The sequence below is a fragment of the Enhydra lutris genome, unplaced genomic scaffold (assembly GCF_002288905.1).
Source record: "Enhydra lutris kenyoni isolate GAN:26980312 unplaced genomic scaffold, ASM228890v2 scaffoldscaffold17, whole genome shotgun sequence".
NCBI lineage: Eukaryota > Metazoa > Chordata > Mammalia > Carnivora > Mustelidae > Enhydra > Enhydra lutris.
Window position 1 is genome coordinate 14,590,190 of NW_019154101.1, and position 27,909 is coordinate 14,618,098.

Genomic DNA, 27,909 nt, shown 5'->3' on the forward strand with positions numbered 1-27,909 from the left:
CTAGGCTTACTATATTTTGCTTTTAGGGTACTATGATCATGTTTTTTAAATCTTTGTGTGTGTGTATTTGTAATTATGCTCTCTATTGATATCTTTTGTTTCTGGATTCAAATCAACTTTATTGGAGTCCATAATTAAAATACTAGCCAGAGAGGATGATAAATCTGAGCCTGATTTTTACAGGCAGGATTTGGGGAGAGGAGTATTAATGCATTTCTGGTGGATCTGTTTTTTGTTTTTTTTCCCTGTCCATACCAGATAGTTCTACATTTTATGGAAAATTTAGTATGTATAAGGTGATATTATTTATGGGTAATTTTATGTTATCCAATTTTTAGTGTTCATTATAAAAAGGAAACCAAATTACTATTAATTCTCGCCCCTTTTTTGCTCTGGCTGCTAGGAAACCCAAAGACAAATTTCTGCCCAAAGCCTACTTGGCTATACCAGATGTTTGTTAATCTTACCTGTGACTCTAATGTTCTCTGACTCTATCAGTCAGGGAAAGACAAATACTGTATGATCTCATTCATATGTGGAATTTGAGAAACAAAACAAAAAAAAAGAAAAAGGAAAAAAGTAAGAGAGAGAGAGAGAGAAAGCAAGAAACAGACTCTTAATTATAGGCAACAAAGTGATGGTTACCAGAGGGGAGACGGGTGGGGGGAATGTGTGAAATAAATGATGGGGATGAAGGACTCCATCTGTCTTATTGAACCCAGACTGATATATGGAACTATTCAATTACTGTACTGTATACCTGAAACTAATGTAACACTGTATGTTAACTAACTAGAATTAAAATAAAAACTTAAATTAAAAAAAATATAGTCTGGGGGCCCTGGGTGGCTCAGTAGGTTAAAGCCTCTGCCTTCGGCTCAGGTCATGATCCCAGGGTCCTGGGATTGAGCCCTGCATCAGGCTCTCTGCTCAGCGGGGAGCCTGCTTCCCTTCCTCTCTCTGCCTGCCTCTCTGCCTACTTGTGATCTCTGTCTGTCAAATAAATAAATAATCTTTTTTTTTTTTTTTTTTAAGATTTTATTTATTTGTCAGAAAGAGAGGGAGAGAGAGCGAGCACAGGCAGACAGAATGGCAGGCAGAGGCAGAGGGAGAAGCAGGCTCCCTGCCGAGCAAGGAGCCCGATGCGGGACTCGATCCCAGGACACTGGGATCATGACCTGAGCCGAAGGCAGCTGCTTAACCAACTGAGCCACCCAGGCGTCCCAATAAATAAATAATCTTAAAAAAAAATAGTCTGACTTTATTTTCTGTTTTCAACAGCTCTGTGTGTATTATGCACATTTCTGGTAAGTCACTTTAATTTCTTTGCAGAATAAGGCAGGAGACAGATAGGTGGATGGTCTGAAAGATGACTTTATCGTCATGGATGGTGGCAGACACAGTTTGAAAGGGAACCCCATCAAAGCATCCTGATTTTCTAAGGACTTTCTAAACACTTTCATAATTATTCATCACTAAATACACTCTATAAAATTGATGGCTAGCCCCCTAAATAGCCCAAATATTTGAAACCTATTATGAGAAAACAGTAAATCTTTCCACCAATAAACTGACATTCCCCATCTTATTTCTCTCTTCTCCACTCCATAATCCTACCCCCTTCCTATATGTTTTTTCCCTTGATATTCCTAAACTTGGTGGCATAAGCTACTTCTCTTTGTTGGAAGCTATTCAGCAATCTTTGGTACTCGTGTATGGAGCAATGGATTTCTTTTGGTGAATTTGGGGAAAAATACTCTTGCTCCCTTGAAATGAAAGATATCCTGGCAGAGTTACCTGATCTAATATAAGAATCCATTATGTGTATTTCCCCAGTGCTAGATCAATGTCTTGGTTACCTTCTTGCACTGAAAGCTAGTTCTTCAATTGTTTTAGCATCCAGTAGTTGGTGTCTTATTTTTCCAGTTTACCTATATAAAACATACTAGGCAAATGTCTCCCCTGAGGAGTAAATACCTTAGTAGTTCCAAACGTTCTCTCTTAATTTATACAATAAAGTAGTTTTATAAATCAGGAAAAGTGTTTTCAAGTATATTATTAAATTATCAGTTTCCATATGGCTTGTTTCCTCTGACATCCTTATTCACAGTAGTGATACTGTATCTCTTTTTGGCTTCCAAACATTTATTCTTCTAACTCTTCTAATAAGGCCTCAGTCTCCTGTTCAGGAATTATGTACACTCCGTGTTCAAAGGGTATTGAATTCAAACCCTATAGAAGACTTCTATCATGTCCTCTCTTTCTTTCCCCAAGATCCTTAAGGGGCCACATGTAAACCAAACTGCCAATTGATTTCTTTCTCCTGGGCTTCTGTGTCTTGACAAGGGTAGAAAAACAGGGCATATTTATTAATTCTAGGATGCCCCAGAATGATTATTGAGCTTACTTCCAACTTGTTTTTCAGCCCTCACTAGGAGGATGTGGCATTACTATATCCTATTAACTTAACTTTCTGCTGAATAAAGTCATTGGTTTCTACTGTAAAACAAATAATATGTGGTATATTCATACATGCTACTTTACACATATAACATCTTCTCTTGTAATGTCTTGTTTTGCGTTTGCCAATTTTCAATTACCATTTTTCTTTAGGTTACTCTTATTCTACAGCGGGGTTTCTCAAAATTTGTTCTGGGAAACAGTATTTGTAACTCAGAATTAGCAAATGTTACATTAAGGAAAAAGGAGGAAGGTTACAGTTAAGGAAGTATGTTAAACAGAGGGATAAATAAAATTCAGTTAGTTTCTTTTTCTGTACATTGTGAATTTCTAGGACAGAATATAAGATGTAGCTTTTTCTGAATTTATTTTTAGTACATATATGATACAGACTTATCCTGAAGTATCTAAAGAGACTAGTGCTCTGTAGAACATATTTTGGGTAATGATATTCTACTGCTATTTACTGTCTCCAATGAGGACTCCAGTTTCCCTTGAGTTTGTAGTAGAGCAATACTACCTCTTTTACTTCTATTTAATACTGATCATTCCTATTTAATATTCATCTTATAACTATCCTGTTTGTAATTCTTGTGATTGTTTGCATTTCTTATATAGACTGAAAACCTTGTGACCGACTGTTTTTAATGGCACTACCAAATATTTTAAATGAGCTAGAGTGTTTTAACATTTATTGAATATGTCCCTACAGTCAAACTACTTATCAACAGGTATGTCATGTTACCATTGTAATTTTGGTAGGGTTTACAGTTCCACGGGCATTCTTGATTACTCCTGAGTGTTTCTAATTGTAGTTTCCCTGAAGCATGTAACACAAACCAATGGTATTCCTCTTCTGATTTTGCAATAATTAAATTTAAGAATTTTGATCTTATATCAATGTGGGGCTATCTAGTTCTGATGGTGATTTATATGATGTTCTCAAAATACTCCTGAGCCTAAGCAATGAAAAGAGAATGTCAAATTACAGTGACTTAGTAGCCCCTCTATAAGATAATCTAGGAAGATAAATTTGCCTAGACTATCTTAGTAAATACCTTGATTTACATAAAAATGTGTAGTATAGAATTTTATCAACAATCTGAGACCAAGTAATTCATAATTTGGCTATGTTGGTGTTCTTTCTATTAATGAATGTTCAATTTTTTTTTTCTTCATTTGGATATTGAGGTAAACAGCTCAAGTACAGACTTGGAGTAAAATAGTTTTTCTTGACCACATTCTTGATAGTCAACTTCCCTGAGTGCACTGGTCAGAAATTGTCAGTGATGAGGTAACTGAGAGGAAAAAGGATGAAATGATAAGAAAACAGATTAGTACTAACCACTTCTTACCCAGCAATACCACTTAAGAGAATAAATATTTATCTACTGATTATAGCTACCTCATCCAAAATACAGGAACTGGAAAAAACCCAACTACCCAACATTTAGGGACAGGTTATGCAAAAACTATGCTGAATAGATGAATCTTTATTAACTAAAAGTATATTCTATAGAAATAGAAAATTAAGTGAGAATGGAAATACCTTAAGTATTTTATAATTATAATACAGAAAGTCTTGATGTAATAAAAACTATGCTTTGTATGGGGATAAGGAACCAAAAATTACACTAAAAGAATAATTATTTTTAATGGAGGTGTTCTTTGTAGTACTTTGTTTGCTAAAGTTAGCTATATATGGAATAAAAAAGTACCTTTACAAAATCTGAGCCAAATGATTTTATCTATAGGCAAAATATCTGTGGGTATATTTATATAATTTATATAAAACCATAGATATCATGGGTTTATATGTAAACCCACAGATATCATGCTTAATTAGGATGTTTTTTCACTTGTAATGGATATATATAAACTTAAGACATCATTACAAGTGAAAAAATATCTTAACTAAACATGATGCATATTTAAAAGAAATGTTACGTGTTTTTCTTTGTATGCTCAATTATCCTATTTGAGCCCAGATATAGAAGGATGCAGTTCTTATTTTCTCCAAATCGTCTCACCTCCATATAAATGTTGAAGAAAATTAAAACCAAGTTCATCCTACGTATGTCAAAAAGAGTGAGAATACCAGGCACTGGATACTCAAAGACAAATACTCTAAGAGCAGGAAGTTGCTAACTAAAATAACAATTTTCAGTATGACTTTGTAAAAATATGGATTCCCTGGCTCAAGGCTTGGAACATCCTAAACCAAACAGAACAAATGAAGTGATGTGGGCCTGGAAAAAGGGAAGAAGAGGAGAAATGGGCCAGAAAGTCTCGTTACTCTGGCTGAGAAGGTGACAGAGTCCATAATGACGAAAAGAACTTAACACTTAAATAGGACTGATATGGGTGAATATAGAGTCATTTATATACCTTGAAAATATCTATGGTAGAATAAAATCTAAGGACAGAGAGAACATTCAGGTTGTGCAGGCTGTTTTGTTATGGCTAGGAAAGTACCCGGGAGACAGGAACAAAGTAAAGCAGCTTTTCTCATTAAACATTTATTGCTCTGCTTAGATCGGTTTTGAAGGAGCATTGAAATACGTGAAATACTACACTAGGTAAGATCCACTCTTCCCCCAGCCAGAATGCTGAGGCTCACACAAATCTGATTGACATGCAATTGAAGTATGTGACTATTTTTCCTTGACGTCAGCTTTTAATATTCTCAACATTAAAGGTGAAGTCCTTTTCAACAACTCTTAGTGGACACTTAGGATATTCATAGAGTTGTCCAAAACCTTTCAAGAAAATAGCATCTGTGCTCTTTATAAGCATGACACAAAAAACCTTTCTTAATCTATCAATAAAAGGAAGCTAAATTAAAAATTCCTGCTTTCTTCTGAACAGACAATTAATTAAGCCTCACTCTAGGAAGAGCTCCAAAGCACATTACACAGGGACACTGGCCTACAGGACTTCTCACTAGAAGGCTGAATACCTCACTTACTCCCTCACTGTAATTTTCAGATCTCGCTTGTCAACCTACTCCACCTTCAAAAAGGTTTTTATTAAGCTAAGCTTAAAATAATTTTTAAAGAAAAAGAACTCATCCACAAGCCTGCCACTGCACTAAACCTCTTTGTGTATAGGCATATCTAATTTATAGTTATAATCACATCACACCTAACAGAACAGGCCCAGGTTTTTTAAAAGGCATTGCTTACCATATCCTCAGAACATGTTGTGCCCAACTTGCCCAGTGTGCTCGTTTAATAAGTATATATTACACTAAATTCAGTGTATGCTAGAGACCTATTGAAATATGAGAACAGATACCACAAAAAGCAAATTTTCCCACTAAAATATAATTTTACAGTTTCATCTTACCTCTTCTCCAGACAGATAGTAGGCTGAGAGTAGCCCACCAACAAAGCGTATATTTACTTCAAAAACAGAGACTTCAGCATTCTGTGGAAACAAAATAAAGGAGGTTCATACATAAATGATGGTACACAATTGAGAAAAATACCGTCATGATAAAGTAGACCAAATATTTAAATTTTGCTCACTCTTATATGCTTGCCCAGAGCAATTTATATACAAGAGAAAAAGTTCTGTCTTCTAACAGTGTCAAAATATATGTAAATAGATGAAATAATTTTGACTCTTAAAATAACAATTATAAAATATTTATAAAATTATTTCTTCCCTCTGTTCAACAACAAGATATACTACTTAGTATTCTCTATTTGTGCAGATGCCACAGGCCAGGATATTTTATTTTCCTATTCTGTGTTCTCCTTTTATTTTATTCATTTGCCTGCTTTTTCTTCCTGAAAGGCCATTCAGACTCTGTATTTTGGCTGGTCGTTGAACATGATTCTAGCATTCTTCTCACATCATGATAAAGCAGCACAGCTAGAATGCAAATAGAATTTGAAGTTGGAGGGACCTGGGTTCCAGGTGCTGGTGCCCAAATTCCTGCCTGTGGCTGAGGATGGTCACATGTTTCTTTCTTTCTTTGTTTCTTTCTTTTTTTTTTTAAGATTATTTATTTATTTATTTGACAGACAGAGACCACAAGTAGGCAGAAAAGCAGGCAGAGAGAGAGGAAGGGAAGCAGGCTCCCCGCCGAGCAAGGAGCCTGACATGGGGCTCGATCCCAGGACCCTGGGATCATGACCCGAGCCGAAGGCAGAGGCTTTAACCCACTGAGCCACCCAGGAGCCCCTGGTGACATGTTTCTGAGCAGAAATTTCATCTGCAGTGTACCAGATCATGCACTAATCTCTTTACATGGACTATGTCCTTTAATCCTCACACCAACCCTGTGAAATAATTACTAGTCTTATGTTCATTATACAAATGGGGAAACTGAGACAGTGATTACTGTAACATCAGACAACTAACAAGTGGTTGAGTCAGAATCTGACAGGAATACTGATTCCTGACCCATGGCTCCCCTATCCTGACTCCTTAATCACCTCACATTGTAATGCACCATGTCTCTACTAATGGTCATATAACTGTGGCATATAATCAGCAACTACTACAAATACTTGTATTATTTTATAATACTTGACATGCTGTTACTAAAAAATTTAACACAGCTAATCTATCATAGTGTAAGATACACGCCAATCCACAGTTAGCTTCCTTTCCTGTTGACTGGCCTACTGAGTAGTTGTTCACTTTTGTGTAAGGTCAAACCATTCACTGATAAGCACAGGAGTTTACAGTAAACTATACTATATATATATACTATATGTAAAAACTATACTATATACTATATATACTATATGGAGTCAATATCTGACAGATGAGCTTAGTTTTTTTTTAATAAAGATTTTATTTATTTATTTGACAGACAGAGATCATAAGCAGGCAGAGAAGCAGGTGGGGTGGGGGATAGCAGGCTCCCCGCTGAGCAGAGAGCCTGATGCGGGGCTCGATCCCAGGACCCTGAGATCATGACCTGAGCCTAAAGCAGAGGCTTAACCCACTGAGCCACCCACGTGCCCCACACATGAGCTTAGTTAAAATCATCCAAGATATTATTCCTTTTAACAAATACTTATGAAGCAACTACCATGTTCCAGGCACTGTCATAGGCTCGAGGGTCATGGTAATGAAGACTGACAGGGTCCTCAAACTCATGGGAGTTTACTTTAGTGGGAAGAAACAATAGTAGAAAAGAAAAATGGACAAATATTTTCATTTAATTCCCACATGCTCTCTCTAAAAAGTTATAAGGATCTAAAAATTAAAGCTAGGCAACTGCTTACATTACGTTTTTCCAAAAAATTTCCTGCAAAAGGAAGACTATGAAAGCAACTCAGGCTGCAGAATTACAGGGCACCTGGGTGGCTCAGTCAGTTAAGTGGCTAACTCTTTGTTTTGGCTCAGGCCATGATCTCAGGGTCCTGGGATCAAGCCATCTCAAGCTGTGAGGATTCTCTCCCTCTCCCTCTGCCTCTCACCCCTCTCTCTCTCTCAAATAAATAAACAAATCTTAAAAAAAAAGAAATGGAAAGAGAATTACTGGGTCAGAGTTAAAAGAATCATAATGTAAGACTCTTTGGTGAATTTGTTTAGCAGTACTTCATAATTTGCAACATGTACCTGATAATAATTTGACTACAAACACTCTATATAGGTGCAATTTATCAATGAGTGTATCATTCTGAATGAACATTGTATAAATATTGGTAAAATCTTATGGGCAAGATTACTGATAAGGAAAAAGGAAGGGAATTCATTAAGTTATTTTAGTTCACACAGCTGTATTTCTTATTTCTAAAGGTAACAATGTCTTATAATAAAATCTAATGAATTTAAACCCTCAAATCATATCACTCTCTTTTTTTTACTTGTGTTTTTCAGTTTTTTTCTTTGGTTTAAAGATATATTTATTTATTTGAGAGAGAGAGAGAGAATGAGAGCACAAGCAGGGAGAGTAGCAGATGGAGAGGGAGAAGCAGGCTTCCTGCTGAGCAGGGAGCCCGATGCAGGGCTCAATTCCAGGACCCTGGGATCATGACCTGAGCTGAAGGCAGCTGCTCAACTGACTGAGCCACCCAGACACCCCTGTTTTTCAGTTTTCAAACCTGAGAACAGTCCTCCACATTTCTTCCTACTAAAGCCCATTAAAGTAATTTTATATTCTGATTCTGGCTATGGGTTCATCAGAGATGCATTCTCTTCTTCCTATGAAAATTTTGGATAATCAGGACTTTTATATAGACATCTGATAAAAATTATTGCAAGATAGAAGACTGAGACATGTCAAATACGATCGGAAATATATCTTCAGCTAGACATCAGTCACATATTGAATAGTTATTCAACCAGTGACTGATCCAGCAATGTATTCTAGAGCCTAAATTCTGTTTATCTTGCTTTGTAAAATATCGAGAAATGACCTTGCAAAGTACCATGCTCAAGGTCAGTTGCTTTGCCTTTTGAATTTCATGGATCTAACAGTCTGGTGAGACTGTCCAAGAAGGAAATCTGGCTTGTTAGTGAACCCATGCAGCTTTCCAGTGATTTCTGTGTCCTTGCCTTTAAAAGCCTTTTCAGGAATGTCATATCACCATTAGTAGTACTCAAGAATCATCATATTTTTCTCCTTTTGAAAACTGGAATGATGTTAGAATTCCCATTATTTTACTTCTTTTCATCAAAGTTAAAATTTTTTAATATTTTTTTATTGTTATGTTAGTCACCATACAGTACATCATTAGTTTTTGATGTAGTGTTCCATGGTTTATTGTTTGTAATAACACCCAGTTCTCCATGCAGTCCGTGCCCTCCTTAAAACCCATCACCAGGCTCACCCATTTCCTACCCCCTCTCTTCTAAAACCCTCAGTTTAGGGGCGCCTGGGTGGCTCAGTGGGTTAAAGCCTCTGCCTTTGGCTCAGATCATGGTCCCAGGGTCCTGGGATCGAGCCCTGCATTCGGGCTCTCTCTCAGAGGGGAGCCTGCTTCTCCCTCTCTCTGCCTGCCTCTCTGCCTACTTGTGATCTCTGTCTGTCAAATAAATAAATAAAAATCTTAAAAAAAAAATCTTTAAAAAAAAACAAACCCTCAGTTTGGGGGTGCCTGAGTGGCTCAGTGGGTTAAGCCTATGCCTTTGGCTCAGGTCCTGATCCCAGGGTTCTGGGATCGAGGCCCACATCGGGCTCTCTGCTCAGCAGGAAGCCTGCTTCCCCCCACCCCCCTGCCTGTTTCTCTGCCTACTTGTGTTCTCTGTCAAACAAATAAATAAAATCTTAAAAAATAAATAAATAAAATAAACCCCTCAGTTTGTTTCCCAGAGTCCATAGTCTCTTATGGTTCATCTTCCACTCCACAATTTCCCCCTCTTCATTTTTTCCTTCCTTCTAATGTCCTCCAATGCTATTCCTTATGTTCCACGAGTAAGTGAAACCATATAATAACTGATTTTCTCTGCTTGACTTATTTCACTTATCATTGTCAAAGGTAAATCTAAATTATTTTGAAAGCTTAATTTGAGAGCTCTTTCTATATTCTGGGCTGTATTATGATATAGGTCAGAAGGCAGATTTAGACACTTTTGGTCACTCTTTATAGATCATTAGATGAAAAGGACTAAGAAAATAAAAATTATCCCACCATAGCAAATTAGTTTTCTATATTGGAAACAGCAAACCATAAAAACAGTCCCTACAGTCAGAAAGACCTGGAACTGAGGGCTGCTTTTGGAACTAGCTGAGTGTGAGATCCCAGGCAAGTCACTTATTCTCTTTGAGCCTCTCTTTTCTCATTTGTAAAAAGGGATGAGGCATTCTTTACAAGGCACTATGAGTCCATGAATAAAAAACACTGCACATGGCATGTGGCAGAAAGTGCTCAGTGGAGAGCTGCTGCCATTACCCACTACACAGTAACTCAGCCTCAATAAACTAAGGTCTAGCTTAGCTTATTTCCACAGGGGTTACTGGAAAATCAGAAACTCCAGAATCCTAATATTCTAAATTCTAGAATGCAAACTGACACATCTGCTCTCACCCTCATGGGAATCCTATTTCTCGATGGCTAAAAATCCTCTTTTGAAATAATAGTACCCCGACCAAACTTCCTTTTGGGTTTGATCTACTTTATAGGCTATCTGGATTTTCAAAAGGGAATTTCTACAATCAGGGTTTTAGGTTATTTTTACAGATTTCTGATTATGATTTCCATTAAAATAATCTTGTTACATCTAAAGTGAATATATTCATCCCATCAATATTCATGCAGTGTCTTCTAAGATGTTCTGGAACTTCTGCAGTGACTTAGCCTAAAGACAGAGAGGGGTTAGGGCAGGGAGAGGACAGTATGTCAAGAAGGAGAGCCCCAAACAGCCTATAACACGAAAATCTTCTGTGATTTTTTTCTAACAGTTAATGTGAATTTTGCAGACTCCTTAATCTTGTGTTTATTTTAAAATAAAATTTCCTTCCTTAAATCTGTAAGTCAGGTTACATTGCAAGAATATTCTCCATGTATTCTATGGCTAGTCCACTGTCATAGGCGAGTGTCAGTTTGAGAAGAAGATCCAGGCTTCTGGCTATACTACATACACCTATTTGTTAATATCACAATCAATAAACAAGTGGAAGTTGGAAATTTTGGTTGATTTGGTAAAATATATGGTACAAAGATATATGGTATAAATAAAGTCACATCTAGAATCCAGAAGTGAGTATGACAAATCATGGAAAACTTAGGCTTCAGTACTAATCTCATACTGTCTTGGGTGTCTTAGACTTATAATTTCTGTAAGTTTATCCCTCCTCTTTCTGGTCTCTGGTTTACTACATATATGTGAATTATGAGATAAACAAAGACGGCTAAAATGGATAAAAGAGTTTAATTCAATAAACCATTTTATATGTCTCCTTCTCCCAATCCTTAACATTATGCTCCATATCTCTATTGGGAAAGGTTTCCTTCAGTCAACAGATTTGATATGATTCATGAGCACAAAGAACCTAACTCTCCCTGAGCAAGAGGGAAAGTGAACACTTCAAAATTCAAATGCCTAAAAGATTAACTTTCTCCCACTAGACAGACAGCATTGTAAACAACTCGGAAAATTTTGTTAAATATTTATCGGGTATTTTTGTAGGCAATTTATTCACTGAAATTTTCTATAAAATGAAAGATTTTAATAGATCTTAGTTAAGTGAAATAATGGGGCTGACCATCAGAATAACAAGTTTAGTTTATAGCATAGACCTAGCCATAGCTTTCTTCTGATGGAGCAGCTACAGAGGCAGAAATTTCCCCTGAAGAAATTTTGTGTTATTTCTTTGCGCAAGACTTACCATTATTTAGAATCAAACTTATACCAAATTTAAGGAATTCTTAATTCTTATGATTCCAAGGGGCATACAGATCTGATTGCACTGAATTGAAAAAGATCTCTTGGAAAAGGACTTTTATCTTCAGAAATATTTTAATAATATTCTGAGTACTTGGTCCTAATTCTTAGATTTCTTTTTTTAAAGGAGAATTCTCTGAGCCCTCAAATCAGACACTGCTTTGCTAGCTGTTCCTCCAAACTCCGTGACAGCTTTCTACTCAATGACTGTAACTGAGAAACAAGCAAGTATTAATAACTGTCCTACAACGATGCACTAATTATGTTTAATAATAACGGCTCTGCTACTAACATATATGTTTTATTTATTTATTTGAGAGAGAGAGTGAGTAGGATGAAGGAGAGAGAGAATCTGAAACACATTCCACTGAGCCCAGGGCCCAATGCAGGTCTTGACCCCACAGCTATGAGATCATGATCTAAGCTGAAACGAAGAGTCCTCAGATGCTTTACTGAATGAGCCATTCAGGCATTCCCAGATGAGACTTTTCAAAGCCATTGTTTAGGAGTGGTTAATGGCCTATACACCTTACCTGTGTTGAAGCTCAGTAGACACCTTTATTTATAAATAGTATTTCAAAGTGCATGTTATATTAGTATTTCGAGGATTAAAAGCATAAAATCCTTTTAACAGATTAAATCGCAACATTAAACAATGTAATTTAGTGTAACATATGTCCTACCAGCTTTTAGTTTCATCTTAAGTAGATATACCTCTTAAGATGAACAAAGTCCAAGTTCCTTAGGCCACAAAGACAGGCAAATAACCATCTTGTCTATGTGAATAGGCTGGTTTTACTATGTAGGCCCAGAAGAACCCTCAAGTAGCAATCCAATCTATCACTAATTACTGTCAGAGAGACCAGCTCAGTATCTTTTTAAAGTCAAAATGCAAATCATCACCCTTGGCAGGCACTGATTAACATTCAGATAGAAAATACTGAATGACTCTGTTCAACAAGATAATGAACTTATCTGCACCCGTAAGGATATAATGTTGCTCTAAAACAGACCAAGGCAAATACTAAGATAAAAGTCGCTTCTTTCATGGTCTGTGGCATAGAACTTTGGACCTAAGTCAAGTACTCATCCAGGCATTTGAGAAGATCACAAATTGCTTTTTGAGGTCAATTTATTTACATCCTTCCAACAGGGAATCTTACAACTTATTTTCCTGAAAAACGGTGGCATTCTATCTGGATAAAAGAACAGTCTGGATCCTTAAACTTTTGGTGGGAATATAAATTGGTGCAGCCATTGAGGAAAATAGTATGGAGAGGTTCCTCAAAAAAATTAAAAACAAAATACCATACGATCCAGTATTTCCACTTTTGGGTATTTACTGAAAGAAAATGAAAACAACTAATCCAAAATGATACATGGTATGCGTACGCATGTGCGCACGCACACATGCGCGCGCACACACACACACACGAATACTACTCGGCCATATGCAAAAGTATAAAACCTTGCCATTTGTGACATGAATGGACCTAGAAGGTATGATGAAGCAAAATAAGTCAGATAAATACCATAAATCTTTACAAATACAATATGATTTCATTTATATGTGGAATCTAAAAGACAGAACAAATGAACAAACAAAAACAGAAACAGATTCATAAATACTGAGAATAATCTGGTTGTTGCCAGAGGTGAGGGGGGGCGGGGGAAATAGGTGAAGGGTATTAAAAAGCATAAGCTTCCAGTTATAAAATAAATAAGTCACAGGAATGAAAAGTACAGCATAGAGAATATAGTCACTAATATTGTAATAACGCTGTATGGTGACAGAAGGTGCCTATTTTTATGTTGTAACCATTGCATAATGAATGGAATTGTGAAATCACTGTATTGTATACTTGAAACTAATGTAACATTGTATGTCAACTATACTTCAAATACAAAGGGGCAAAGAGATAAAGTTACTTTTGCTACCAGTGTCTCTGTTATCTTAAACACAGAGTATTCATTACAGTCAAAGGTACAACCCAGGTGGCTTATCAAAGACCACCATCTCAATGTGTTGCTAGGTAAGCATTGGGAATAGGCTAATCATCTAAGCTTTGTCATTCTCAAAGCTCGGCCTCTCATACAGAGGTTTCACTTCACCTCAATGAAGAAAAATGCTTTTTAATAGTAATTTTAATATAACTTTGGCTTTCACTGAGGTTTTATACAAGAAGTTGTTATCTCAAGAAAATTTCTACATATTCTATAAAATTCATACTGACGACAGTTTTCAATAGTTCCCATCCAAGGATGTAGGTAATCAATACTTCTTTGAGGTGACAGTAAAGAATAGGAAGCACAGAGCTGAATTCAGAAATGCCCAAATATGAAACTCTTGATCATTTGTCCCTACGTGAATGATTTCCCTGTACCAGGAGACACCACAAATCCTTTCTGGAAGTAGGCTAGATAAAAACAAGTGCCTCGACTGCACCTGAACTCCAGATCATCTCCAACTACTTCAAAATATGATACAGTCCAGTTACTTGCGCACCTTTTCAGCTTGTCTTCTAGTTGAGTCTAGCATAGTTTCTTTGGAAATAGGACAAGACAGCTTTACTTCTCATTCATTTTAATTAGAATTTATTGAATACCTATGGAAAAATGCACTCTAATGAGGGCTATGATATTAAGATTAAGAGGACTCATTCTCTGGCTGCCTATGTATTTCTCAACTCTTTGTATTTCCTCTCCAATAAAAACAGGGTCACTGAGTTAGACATCGTTCACTGATAGCTCTTACTTGCTGCATGATTTGGGGCAGATTAATTAACCACCTTTTCATCTATAAAGACAAAGAAAATACCACTTACCCTGTATGGTTGTCACAAACACTAAACAAGATAGCCTATGGGGAAAAAAATCATCTAGCATAATACCTGGCATGTCGCCATACTCTTTAAATGGTGGTTTCCTCTTTCCTTTCCTCCTTCCTAAGAGAACCTGGCCCCAGCTATCTATTCTATTTTTCCTTCTAGACTGTAAGTGACATGAGGGTAAGTAATTGACACTTAAAGGGTATTTGGTAAATAATACATGAATGGAAAAATGAATAATGAGTAACCAAGAATTTTAGATTCTTTAAGGATTACTTTGAATTAAAACCATAAAACTCACCCATAGGAGTCTACCAATTGAGGTCTGTCCAGACCCATGTGCCCTACAGATACCTGAATGGAATACAAAGCTCCACCTGGGAAACTCTTGCTCCTACATATTATCCCAGTGATTTATTTTAAGCCAGTTATTAAAGCCATTTGACCTTTGTGCTACCAAGTATGCAAATTAAATCAACTTGCTATGCCTTAATTAAAGAAAATGAATTTTAGTTAATGACCGTATAAACCAATAAAAAACATTTACTTTACACCTTTAAGTGATGCAAATTGAATATTTCACATACAAAGAAATTTATTTTTGATTGAAAGATTGGTTTATACTCAGGAGCACCACAGGATAAACCAACTCTCAAATGCAGTGTTCTTGTTTCAGTTTCCTTCTTATTTTCCCTTGTAATAAATTTGGATGCTTTAACTTTTTCTGTAATACTCTCACATCGTCAATTATAATACTTTATCAGGAAAAAATATTAATTTAAAAACAAGCAATGGAGCGCTTCGGTGGCTCAATGAGTTAAACCTCTGCCTTCAGCTCCAATCAGATCATGATCTCAGGGTCCTGGGATCGAGCCCCGCATCTGGTTCTCTGCTCAGCAGGGAGCCTGTTTCTCCCTGCTTCTCTGCCTACTTGTGATCTCTCTTTCTGTCAAATAAATAAATAAAATCTTAAAAACAAAACAAAAAACAAGCAATATTTTATCCATGCTGGAATAATATTGCATGTCATCCCTAAAAATAAAACAAATTTTCTCTCTTTGCTTAAGCTTTTCAAACTCTCTGCCCATCAGATAAATGGAAAAAGTTTGTGTTTCAGAAAGAAAACTGCATAATTGTTGATATAGTCAACTGAATCTCTGGGTAAATTGAGTGAATATAAAACAAATTCTCATATAAGACATATTAGAATCAACTACAAAACTCCTAGCTGAGGAACTTTATAAAATAATAATTAGGAGAGTAAAACAATATAGCTTTCCTGAATTTTATTTACTAATTTTATTTTTTAAAAATATTTATTTATTTATTTTTTTGGTGCAAAAAAGTGATTTTATTAAAGCAGAGGGACAAGACCCATGGGCAGAAAGAGCTGCTGCCTTTATTCACTAATTTTAATATAAAAAGTACTATCACTTAAATGTTATTGATGAACTTTTGTTTAAAGGAAAATATGACAATACCCAAAGAGAGAACTATAACAAATACATTTGAAGACCTCTCACATTAGCAATGGTATTAGAATAAACAGAAATTTGAGACCTGTGGCTATATTTTTCAAAGTACATTTTGAAAGCTACAGACCAAGATTACCAATAGGAGTTCTAAAATGGTATTTTATATAAGTCTATCAATTAATTGGATAAAAATCTTATTAAAAAATAAAAATACAATTTTAAATAAACAACATTAAAAGTCCGTAGCTTAGCAATAACTTAACAATAGTCCAATTGCTTTATCTTACAAGTAAGGAAGCAAAAAAACTGGCTCTTTTCCACAGTCTGATATCCCCTATTAGTTTCCCTCTGCTTCCTCACGGGTCTCCACGGTCCACAGAACACATTCATGTCTCCTGGTAGTGGGCTAAGGTCAGCCAACTGTCTTCTGGTACCTTGTCTGTTAGCTTGAGAGGCCTTTGTCCTTAGTTCTTTTTAATAAATGATTCCAAAATTCTCAGACTACTGCTGGTCATGAAAGCAAAGAACTGCTGCAATATTTGGTGAGGTTTGGGGAAGCAATTCTTTTTTTTTCTTTTTTTATGTTATGTTAGTCACCATACAGTACATCATTAAGCAATTCTTTAATTATCAAACTAGGGACCTGGATACTATTCAGGTCTAGTAGCATTAACATCTACTTTCCTGTCCTCAATCATTCAATTTTAGATAAATGAGTTAAGTAAGGATGCAGGATACAAATTAATATAGAGAAATCTGTTGCATTTCTATACATTAACAAGGAAGCAGCAGAAAGAGAAATTAAGAAAACAATCCCATTTACAACAGCACCAAAAGTAATAAAATACCTAGGAATAAACTTAACCAAGGAGGAGTATTCTGTAAAACTAAAACAATAGTGAAAGAAACTGGAGATGACACAAACAAATGGAAAGATATTCTAGGCTCATGGACTAGGAGAGCCAATATGACTAAAATGTCTATACCACCCAAAACAATCATAGATTAAATGCATTCCCTATCAAAATATCAACATTTTTCACAGAACTAACACAAATAACCCTAAAATTTTTATGGAATCACAAAGGCCCACAAATAGCCAAAGCAATCCAGAAAAAGAACAAAGTTGGCGGCATCAGAATCCCAAATTTCAAGGTAGACAACAAAGCTGTGGCAATCAAAACAGCATGGTACTGGCATAAAAATAGACACAAAGATCAAAAGAACAATAGAGAGCCTAGAAATAGACACATGCTTATTTGGTCAATTAATCTATAATGAGCAAGAATATGCAATGGAGAAAAGACAGTCACTTCAACATATGATGCTGAGAAAACTGGACAGCTACATGCAAAAGAATGAAACTATACCACTTTCTTAGACCACATGCAAAAATAAACTCAAAGTGGATTACATATCTATATGTGAGACCTGAAACCATAAAATTCCTAGAAGAAAAACATAGGCAGTAATTTCTTTGACACTGGCTGTAGAAACATTCCCTCAGACAAGAGACAAAAGCAAAGTGAAAAGATTAGAACTATACCAAAGTAAAAAACTTCTGCCTAGCAAAGGAAACCATTAACAAAATGAAAAGGCAACCTACTGAATGGAAGAAGATATTTGCAAATGACATATCTGATAAGGGGTTAACATCCAAAATATATAAAGAACTTTTACAATTTAAGACCAAAAAAGCAATCTGATTAAAAAATGGGCAGAGACCCCGAATAGACATTTTTTCAAAAAAGACATACAGCTGGCTAACAGACATACGAAAGATGTTCAACATCACTCGTCACCAGGGAAATGGAAATTAAAATCACATGAGATATCACCTTAATGCACAAGAAATAACAAGTGTTGGTGAGGATGTGGAGAAAAAGGAACACTTGCGCACCGTCAGTGGAAATGCAAATTGGTGCAGACGCTATAGGAAATAGTATGAAGGTTCCTCTAAAACTTAAAAATAGAATTACCATATGATCCCATATTCCACTAGTGGGTATTCACCCAAAGAAAATGATAAGACTGATTTGAAAAGATATATGCGAGGAAGGGAAAACTAAAGGGGAAGAAATCAGAGAGGGAGACAAACCATAAGAGACTATGAACTCCGGGAAACAAACTGAGGGTTGCAGAAGGGAGGGGCATGGGGGGATGGGGTACCTGGGTGATGGGTATTAAGGAGGTATTTACTGCCGCAATAGTTACAATAGCCAAGATATGGAAACAACCCAAGTGACCATCGATAGATGAACAGATGAATAAGATGTGATATATACACTTGGAATATTACCCAGTCATAAAAAAATAATATTTTGCCATCTGCAACAACATGGATAGACTTACAGGGTAAAATGCTAAGTGCAATAAGTCAGTCCAAGGAAGCCAAATACCATATGATCTCATTCATATGTGGAAATTTAAGAAACAAAAGAAAGAAAAAAGAAGCCAAGAGAAAAGAAAAAAGCCCCCAAAACCAGACTCTTCAATACAGAGAACTGTGTTAATATAAGGTAAGGGGTTAGAGGGATGAAATAGTAAAGGGGATTAAGAGTATTACTTATCAGGGTGCCTGGGTGGCTCAGTGGGTTAAAGCCTCTGTTCGGCTCAGGTCATGATCCCAGGGTCCTGGGACCGAGCCCCACATCGGGCTCTCTGCCCAGCAGGGAATCTGCTTCCTCCTCTCTCTGCCTGCCTCTCTGCCTACTTGTGATCTCTGTCTGTCAAATAAATAAATAAAATCTTAAAAAAAAAGAAAAAGAATATTACTTATATTGATTAGCACTGAGAAATATATAGAATTGTTGAATCACGGGGGTGCCTGGGTGGCTCAGTGGGTTAAGCCGCTGCCTTCGGCTCGGGTCATGATCCCAAGTCCTGGGTTTGAGCCCCACATCGGGCTTTCTGCTCAGCAGGGAGCCTGCTTCCTCCTCTCTCTCTGCCTGCCTCTCTGCTTACTTGTGATTTCTCTCTGTCATTTAGTCTTAGAAATCCATTACGAATAGGATTCAGGCAGCAAAAAAATGATTTGGAGTATTGGTTTTAACAGGCACTGTGAATTATGAAATGATTCAAAATAAATATAAATATATTACCTCATCTCTTTCATTAGACTTTTGTAAAATGAGAAATGACTGGCCTGAGGAACACTTAAATCAAAAAGAAAGTGGTTGAAGGAGAAGCACCAAGTCCTCAATGTCTGATCAACACAGTGCTCCCAAAAAGGAATGATTAACTCCCACATCAGACAACAGCAATGGTGGTGACAAGCATTCCTTTTGTATAGGGTAGCTTATGTCTGTCAACTTTATTGTTTAAAATTTGGAAAGTTAGGGGAGAAGTCTAGATTAGAAGGTATTTCTTGGAGAAGCAGATGATCTTAGTAGACAAGTGCTGAAGGAGTAGCCTTTCACTTGAAAAGCTACTGAAGACTAATATTTCTATCCTGAGACACAACACTCCACTCACTTACTACCTTGGTGCCATAGGTACCAAGGTACCTTGTGGTACAGGCAGAGTCCAGTTTGGAGATTCTTGGAAAATTTCCTCTCTCCTCACAAATTCCTATCTTTAGCTACTCCTGGTGGTTGGGAAGGGTATATATATTTTTAACCTGTGTGGCAATCTTTAACACTGTCCACCAAATTTTCCTCCCAGGGATATGGTGGTACAATGCATCTCCTCCCCCAACCTCTTAAGTTACAGTGGCCATGTGACTTGCTCTGGTCAATGAGATGTGGGCTGAAGTAACCGGTGTCCTTCTGACATATGCACTACAAGCCAGTGTGCATTTACTAGATTCTCTTTTTCCATCCCTGCCCTCCAACTCCATGACTCCCATCTTGGCAAATGGAAATGATTCGGACAGCAGCTGCTCCACCAGCTGGGCTCTGGATGGATGATGTTGAGAGTCACGGGCAGAGCACGTGGCATGGGCGGAACATATAGAATGTACGGAGCATATTATCTTAAATCACTGAGATTTTGAGGTCGTCCCTACATCCTAAGCTAGTTCTACACTTACCAGTGTGAATTTATAGTTTGCTTACTATGTGCAAAGCACTGTGCTAAACTAAAAGGGATACAAATATTTCATTAAGAAACAAGTTGGGATGCCTGTCTGGCTCAGCTGGTAGAGCAACTCTTGATCTTGGGGTTGTGGGCTTGAGCCCCACACTAGAGGCAGAGTTTACTAAAAAAATAAAAAATAAAAGAAAGAAAGAAACAAGTTAATATCCTGACTTTCCCTTTCCTTGGGGAGCCAAGCGCTCTTGCTTGGTTTATAATCAGACAGAAATCAGACCAGCTTCTGCCATTTATACATTAGCATGAAAAAGTTTTAGAGCCAGAATTATTAGGAAACTGTAGAATTCCTTTTCTGAATTGTAGAGATAAAGTTCTTAGAGCAGATAAAACTTCTATGCTTTTGAAAACAATTATAAATACAGTATAGATTTTCATAAATAGAGAAACATATATAGCAAACCTGAGTTAAGGAGTAGATATGGTTTTAGTCATTCATTCCAGGACAAAAAAGTAGTCATTTCATTTGACTAAAATATATATTATTTATAATCAATCCCATATATTCCTAGATTTCTTTTAAAGTACAAATTAAACTTCTAATCATACATTCAATGAGAGACAGTTGGAACTCATTAACCATGGAAATTTAATAAGCAAAATTACTATAATCTAGTATGACTTTGAACCTTTTTAAGTAAAAATACTTATTCAGTATATCATATTCCTTTCTTTTATAAAAATTTCAATAGTAAATGCTAAATAGTAAATTTAATACCTGAAGTACATGTAAGGATCAATTCAAACTTCTAAGAAATTATAGGGTCAAACACATTAGTACAAAATAACATAAGAAGACAATATCATTTAGTAAATATGATGAAAATTGTTCTTTTTCAGGAAAGTAGCATATGTGTACCATTAAATGGCTAAAAAAGTTTTAGCTGAATAGTTTCCTCAAACTAAGCAAATATACATTATATGATCCCTTTCCCATTTACCTTTTATAATTTCATCTTAGATTTAAAATTTCACAAAATACTCCAATGTCAATTCTATTTAAAAGATCCGCTACAGGGATGCCTGGTTGGCTCAGTCTGTTGAGCGGCAGACTCTTAATTTTGGCTCAGGTCATGATGATCTCAGGTCATAAAATCAGAGCCTGGTCAAAATTTTCTCTCTCTCTCCCTTTGCCCCTCCCTCCCTCAAAAAAAAAAAAAAAAAAAAAAAAGGAAGGAAGAAAAGGTCCACTATAAATGACCAATAATATTTGGTAATTAATTAAATTTTGATATTGCCTCTAGCTCTCTGGTTTTCAAAACTTTCTCCTTCACAGAACCAGCATTTATAGAATAGATTAAAAAAAAGTAAGATGTTCTGCTGGGGTCAGTGGGAGGGTGGCTTGAGGTGGGGAGTGGGGTAGAGTTGTAAGGGGCTTACCCGGGGATTAGAGATTGTGCCTATTTTTAGTCCCCTTGTTATATACACATTTTTTTTGTCTCCACACACTACCTCAGTCTTCCAGGCCATTTGCTTATTTGTGTTGTTAATGTACAGATTTTGCTTTAAAAGGCAGGAGACTTTTCTCCTGGGGTTTTAAAAAAACAGAGGTCACGGAAAGCCTCATAAAGGTTTAGTCACAAATATTTACTAAATATTTTCCAGCTCAAGGCATACAGTGCTAAGCAAAGGGCTATAAAAACAGCAGAAATCTAATCCTTATTTTTGAGTTATACAAATTCTCCTGGGGAAAGGGGTGATGAAGAAGTAACAGAGTCATAAACAAAGCATGGTAATAGCCTATGCAGAGAATGCAGGGAAGGAAGTCCCTGACCTCCCTGTGCAGGAGCGGAGCCAGCCTGAGCAGACAATCAGGGAGGGCCTCACTGCAGGTGCTGTCTAGGTTGGGGTGCGGGGAGCAGGTGAAAGCCATTCTAGAGAGAGCACATGTGGATATAAAAACCACGCAGATGCACTTGGAGAATTTTAGGGGAAAAAATCCACGTTGTCGTTAGAGAGGAAGGTGTGTGAGGCCTAAGGAACAAAACCAAAAGAGGTAAGCTGAGTCTGGGTTATTTGGCTTTCTTTGTAGGCCACATCAAAAAGACTCAATTTATAAAGGCACAGGGACCAGTGGTGGCTGGCGAGAAGGGCAGTGTGGCATGATTACAAGACTGTTTGGGGCTAAGATGCAGAACTGGCTGAAGGGCTATGATGCTGAAGACATGGGCGGGTCATGTGGATATCCATAAGCCAGTTTTCTGCCTTCTCGTCCTATCACAGCAAAACAAAACTAACAAACCAAAACACAAACCTTTTTTCTTATGGGTCTATCCAAGTTTCCCACTTTGGGTTTATGAGAGTTACATCTGCTCACCAGAAACTAAAATCCACAGGGCAGGGATTTGAGGCGTTTTTAGTCTCAGGTATGTCTCAGGGCAAAGAACACTGTGAAGCACCTGGCCAGAATGCATCACTGCAGAGCGACTTCTCTCAGGTTGTGACTCCGTTTTACCTGCATGGCTGTCCAATCTCACCGCGCCACACACACACACAGACACACACACACACACACACACAGACACACACACACAGACACACACACACGAGCTTTCCTGCCGATGGAGCCCCTCTAACCACCTCATCCAAAGTGGTTCTTCCCCAGACAATTATTCTCGGTAAGAATACTGATGCCTGGGTGGTTCAGTCAGTAAAGCTTCTGACTCTTGATTTTGGCTCAGGTCATGATCTCAGGGTCTTGAGACTGAGCCCCCGATGGGGCTCTGTGCTTAGCAGGGAGTCTGCTTGAGATTCTTTCTCTTCTCCTCTCTCTGCCCTCCGCCCCCAAAAAGAGAATATTGATGAAAAGGAGGGTGAAAAAGTTTTATAAATCCAGCCCTTTCTCATTTTACAATGCATTTAATGTTCTTAATTTTTATTATTTCTCTTTCTTCTTGGTTCTTTTCTTTTAATTATACAGACTCAGCTAACCATATAGTAATTTTTTCATAATATAGACATTTAAAATGATGTATTTCTTTAAGAAATGCTTTCCACAGAATTTAAAGGGATGCTTATACTTCAGTTGTTTGTTGAGTAGTCTATCCTAATATTATAGATTCACTCCTTGGTCCAGTTTATTTAAGAGATTAGTTAAAAAATTTCAAGGAGTTTCACTATTTTAAATATGTGTATCATTTATGCCCAGTGTTATATTTTGATTATGGCATTATAAATAAATTTTATTAAAAATTTTCATTGTCTATAACATATAATAAACATTGATCAAGGATTTGGTTACCTAATTTTTCTATTTCATTACGCCATTATTTCAAGCCTCCTTTTTAACTACATTGCTCAAATCTGTCATGTATTCATTTTATAGGCTTAATTTTTTTTAAAGATTTTATTTATTTATTTTAGAGAGACAGAGAAAGCATGAGCAGTGCGAGAGGCAGAAGGAGAGGGAGAGTATCTCAACAGCTGACTCTGCACTGGGGGAGTTCAATCCCACAACCCTGCAATCCTGACCTGAGCCTGTCAAAAGTCCCATGCTTAATTGACTGAGCCACCCAGGCACCCCCTAGGCTTACTATATTTTGCTTTTAGGGTACTATGATCATGTTTTTTAAATCTTTGTGTGTGTGTATTTGTAATTATGCTCTCTATTGATATCTTTTGTTTCTGGATTCAAATCAACTTTATTGGAGTCCATAATTAAAATACTAGCCAGAGAGGATGATAAATCTGAGCCTGATTTTTACAGGCAGGATTTGGGGAGAGGAGTATTAATGCATTTCTGGTGGATCTGTTTTTTGTTTTTTTTCCCTGTCCATACCAGATAGTTCTACATTTTATGGAAAATTTAGTATGTATAAGGTGATATTATTTATGGGTAATTTTATGTTATCCAATTTTTAGTGTTCATTATAAAAAGGAAACCAAATTACTATTAATTCTCGCCCCTTTTTTGCTCTGGCTGCTAGGAAACCCAAAGACAAATTTCTGCCCAAAGCCTACTTGGCTATACCAGATGTTTGTTAATCTTACCTGTGACTCTAATGTTCTCTGACTCTATCAGTCAGGGAAAGACAAATACTGTATGATCTCATTCATATGTGGAATTTGAGAAACAAAACAAAAAAAAAGAAAAAGGAAAAAAGTAAGAGAGAGAGAGAGAGAAAGCAAGAAACAGACTCTTAATTATAGGCAACAAAGTGATGGTTACCAGAGGGGAGACGGGTGGGGGGAATGTGTGAAATAAATGATGGGGATGAAGGACTCCATCTGTCTTATTGAACCCAGACTGATATATGGAACTATTCAATTACTGTACTGTATACCTGAAACTAATGTAACACTGTATGTTAACTAACTAGAATTAAAATAAAAACTTAAATTAAAAAAAATATAGTCTGGGGGCCCTGGGTGGCTCAGTAGGTTAAAGCCTCTGCCTTCGGCTCAGGTCATGATCCCAGGGTCCTGGGATTGAGCCCTGCATCAGGCTCTCTGCTCAGCGGGGAGCCTGCTTCCCTTCCTCTCTCTGCCTGCCTCTCTGCCTACTTGTGATCTCTGTCTGTCAAATAAATAAATAATCTTTTTTTTTTTTTTTTTTAAGATTTTATTTATTTGTCAGAAAGAGAGGGAGAGAGAGCGAGCACAGGCAGACAGAATGGCAGGCAGAGGCAGAGGGAGAAGCAGGCTCCCTGCCGAGCAAGGAGCCCGATGCGGGACTCGATCCCAGGACACTGGGATCATGACCTGAGCCGAAGGCAGCTGCTTAACCAACTGAGCCACCCAGGCGTCCCAATAAATAAATAATCTTAAAAAAAAATAGTCTGACTTTATTTTCTGTTTTCAACAGCTCTGTGTGTATTATGCACATTTCTGGTAAGTCACTTTAATTTCTTTGCAGAATAAGGCAGGAGACAGATAGGTGGATGGTCTGAAAGATGACTTTATCGTCATGGATGGTGGCAGACACAGTTTGAAAGGGAACCCCATCAAAGCATCCTGATTTTCTAAGGACTTTCTAAACACTTTCATAATTATTCATCACTAAATACACTCTATAAAATTGATGGCTAGCCCCCTAAATAGCCCAAATATTTGAAACCTATTATGAGAAAACAGTAAATCTTTCCACCAATAAACTGACATTCCCCATCTTATTTCTCTCTTCTCCACTCCATAATCCTACCCCCTTCCTATATGTTTTTTCCCTTGATATTCCTAAACTTGGTGGCATAAGCTACTTCTCTTTGTTGGAAGCTATTCAGCAATCTTTGGTACTCGTGTATGGAGCAATGGATTTCTTTTGGTGAATTTGGGGAAAAATACTCTTGCTCCCTTGAAATGAAAGATATCCTGGCAGAGTTACCTGATCTAATATAAGAATCCATTATGTGTATTTCCCCAGTGCTAGATCAATGTCTTGGTTACCTTCTTGCACTGAAAGCTAGTTCTTCAATTGTTTTAGCATCCAGTAGTTGGTGTCTTATTTTTCCAGTTTACCTATATAAAACATACTAGGCAAATGTCTCCCCTGAGGAGTAAATACCTTAGTAGTTCCAAACGTTCTCTCTTAATTTATACAATAAAGTAGTTTTATAAATCAGGAAAAGTGTTTTCAAGTATATTATTAAATTATCAGTTTCCATATGGCTTGTTTCCTCTGACATCCTTATTCACAGTAGTGATACTGTATCTCTTTTTGGCTTCCAAACATTTATTCTTCTAACTCTTCTAATAAGGCCTCAGTCTCCTGTTCAGGAATTATGTACACTCCGTGTTCAAAGGGTATTGAATTCAAACCCTATAGAAGACTTCTATCATGTCCTCTCTTTCTTTCCCCAAGATCCTTAAGGGGCCACATGTAAACCAAACTGCCAATTGATTTCTTTCTCCTGGGCTTCTGTGTCTTGACAAGGGTAGAAAAACAGGGCATATTTATTAATTCTAGGATGCCCCAGAATGATTATTGAGCTTACTTCCAACTTGTTTTTCAGCCCTCACTAGGAGGATGTGGCATTACTATATCCTATTAACTTAACTTTCTGCTGAATAAAGTCATTGGTTTCTACTGTAAAACAAATAATATGTGGTATATTCATACATGCTACTTTACACATATAACATCTTCTCTTGTAATGTCTTGTTTTGCGTTTGCCAATTTTCAATTACCATTTTTCTTTAGGTTACTCTTATTCTACAGCGGGGTTTCTCAAAATTTGTTCTGGGAAACAGTATTTGTAACTCAGAATTAGCAAATGTTACATTAAGGAAAAAGGAGGAAGGTTACAGTTAAGGAAGTATGTTAAACAGAGGGATAAATAAAATTCAGTTAGTTTCTTTTTCTGTACATTGTGAATTTCTAGGACAGAATATAAGATGTAGCTTTTTCTGAATTTATTTTTAGTACATATATGATACAGACTTATCCTGAAGTATCTAAAGAGACTAGTGCTCTGTAGAACATATTTTGGGTAATGATATTCTACTGCTATTTACTGTCTCCAATGAGGACTCCAGTTTCCCTTGAGTTTGTAGTAGAGCAATACTACCTCTTTTACTTCTATTTAATACTGATCATTCCTATTTAATATTCATCTTATAACTATCCTGTTTGTAATTCTTGTGATTGTTTGCATTTCTTATATAGACTGAAAACCTTGTGACCGACTGTTTTTAATGGCACTACCAAATATTTTAAATGAGCTAGAGTGTTTTAACATTTATTGAATATGTCCCTACAGTCAAACTACTTATCAACAGGTATGTCATGTTACCATTGTAATTTTGGTAGGGTTTACAGTTCCACGGGCATTCTTGATTACTCCTGAGTGTTTCTAATTGTAGTTTCCCTGAAGCATGTAACACAAACCAATGGTATTCCTCTTCTGATTTTGCAATAATTAAATTTAAGAATTTTGATCTTATATCAATGTGGGGCTATCTAGTTCTGATGGTGATTTATATGATGTTCTCAAAATACTCCTGAGCCTAAGCAATGAAAAGAGAATGTCAAATTACAGTGACTTAGTAGCCCCTCTATAAGATAATCTAGGAAGATAAATTTGCCTAGACTATCTTAGTAAATACCTTGATTTACATAAAAATGTGTAGTATAGAATTTTATCAACAATCTGAGACCAAGTAATTCATAATTTGGCTATGTTGGTGTTCTTTCTATTAATGAATGTTCAATTTTTTTTTTCTTCATTTGGATATTGAGGTAAACAGCTCAAGTACAGACTTGGAGTAAAATAGTTTTTCTTGACCACATTCTTGATAGTCAACTTCCCTGAGTGCACTGGTCAGAAATTGTCAGTGATGAGGTAACTGAGAGGAAAAAGGATGAAATGATAAGAAAACAGATTAGTACTAACCACTTCTTACCCAGCAATACCACTTAAGAGAATAAATATTTATCTACTGATTATAGCTACCTCATCCAAAATACAGGAACTGGAAAAAACCCAACTACCCAACATTTAGGGACAGGTTATGCAAAAACTATGCTGAATAGATGAATCTTTATTAACTAAAAGTATATTCTATAGAAATAGAAAATTAAGTGAGAATGGAAATACCTTAAGTATTTTATAATTATAATACAGAAAGTCTTGATGTAATAAAAACTATGCTTTGTATGGGGATAAGGAACCAAAAATTACACTAAAAGAATAATTATTTTTAATGGAGGTGTTCTTTGTAGTACTTTGTTTGCTAAAGTTAGCTATATATGGAATAAAAAAGTACCTTTA

General features: G+C 36.5%; 1 protein-coding gene across 2 annotated transcripts in view; it reads right to left on the minus strand.

Annotated features, from left to right (window-relative positions):
- Positions 1-27,909, minus strand: part of LOC111147542 (mannosidase alpha class 1A member 1) — a 189,174-nt gene that overhangs the window by 100,257 nt on the left and 61,008 nt on the right. The window lies entirely within an intron of this gene.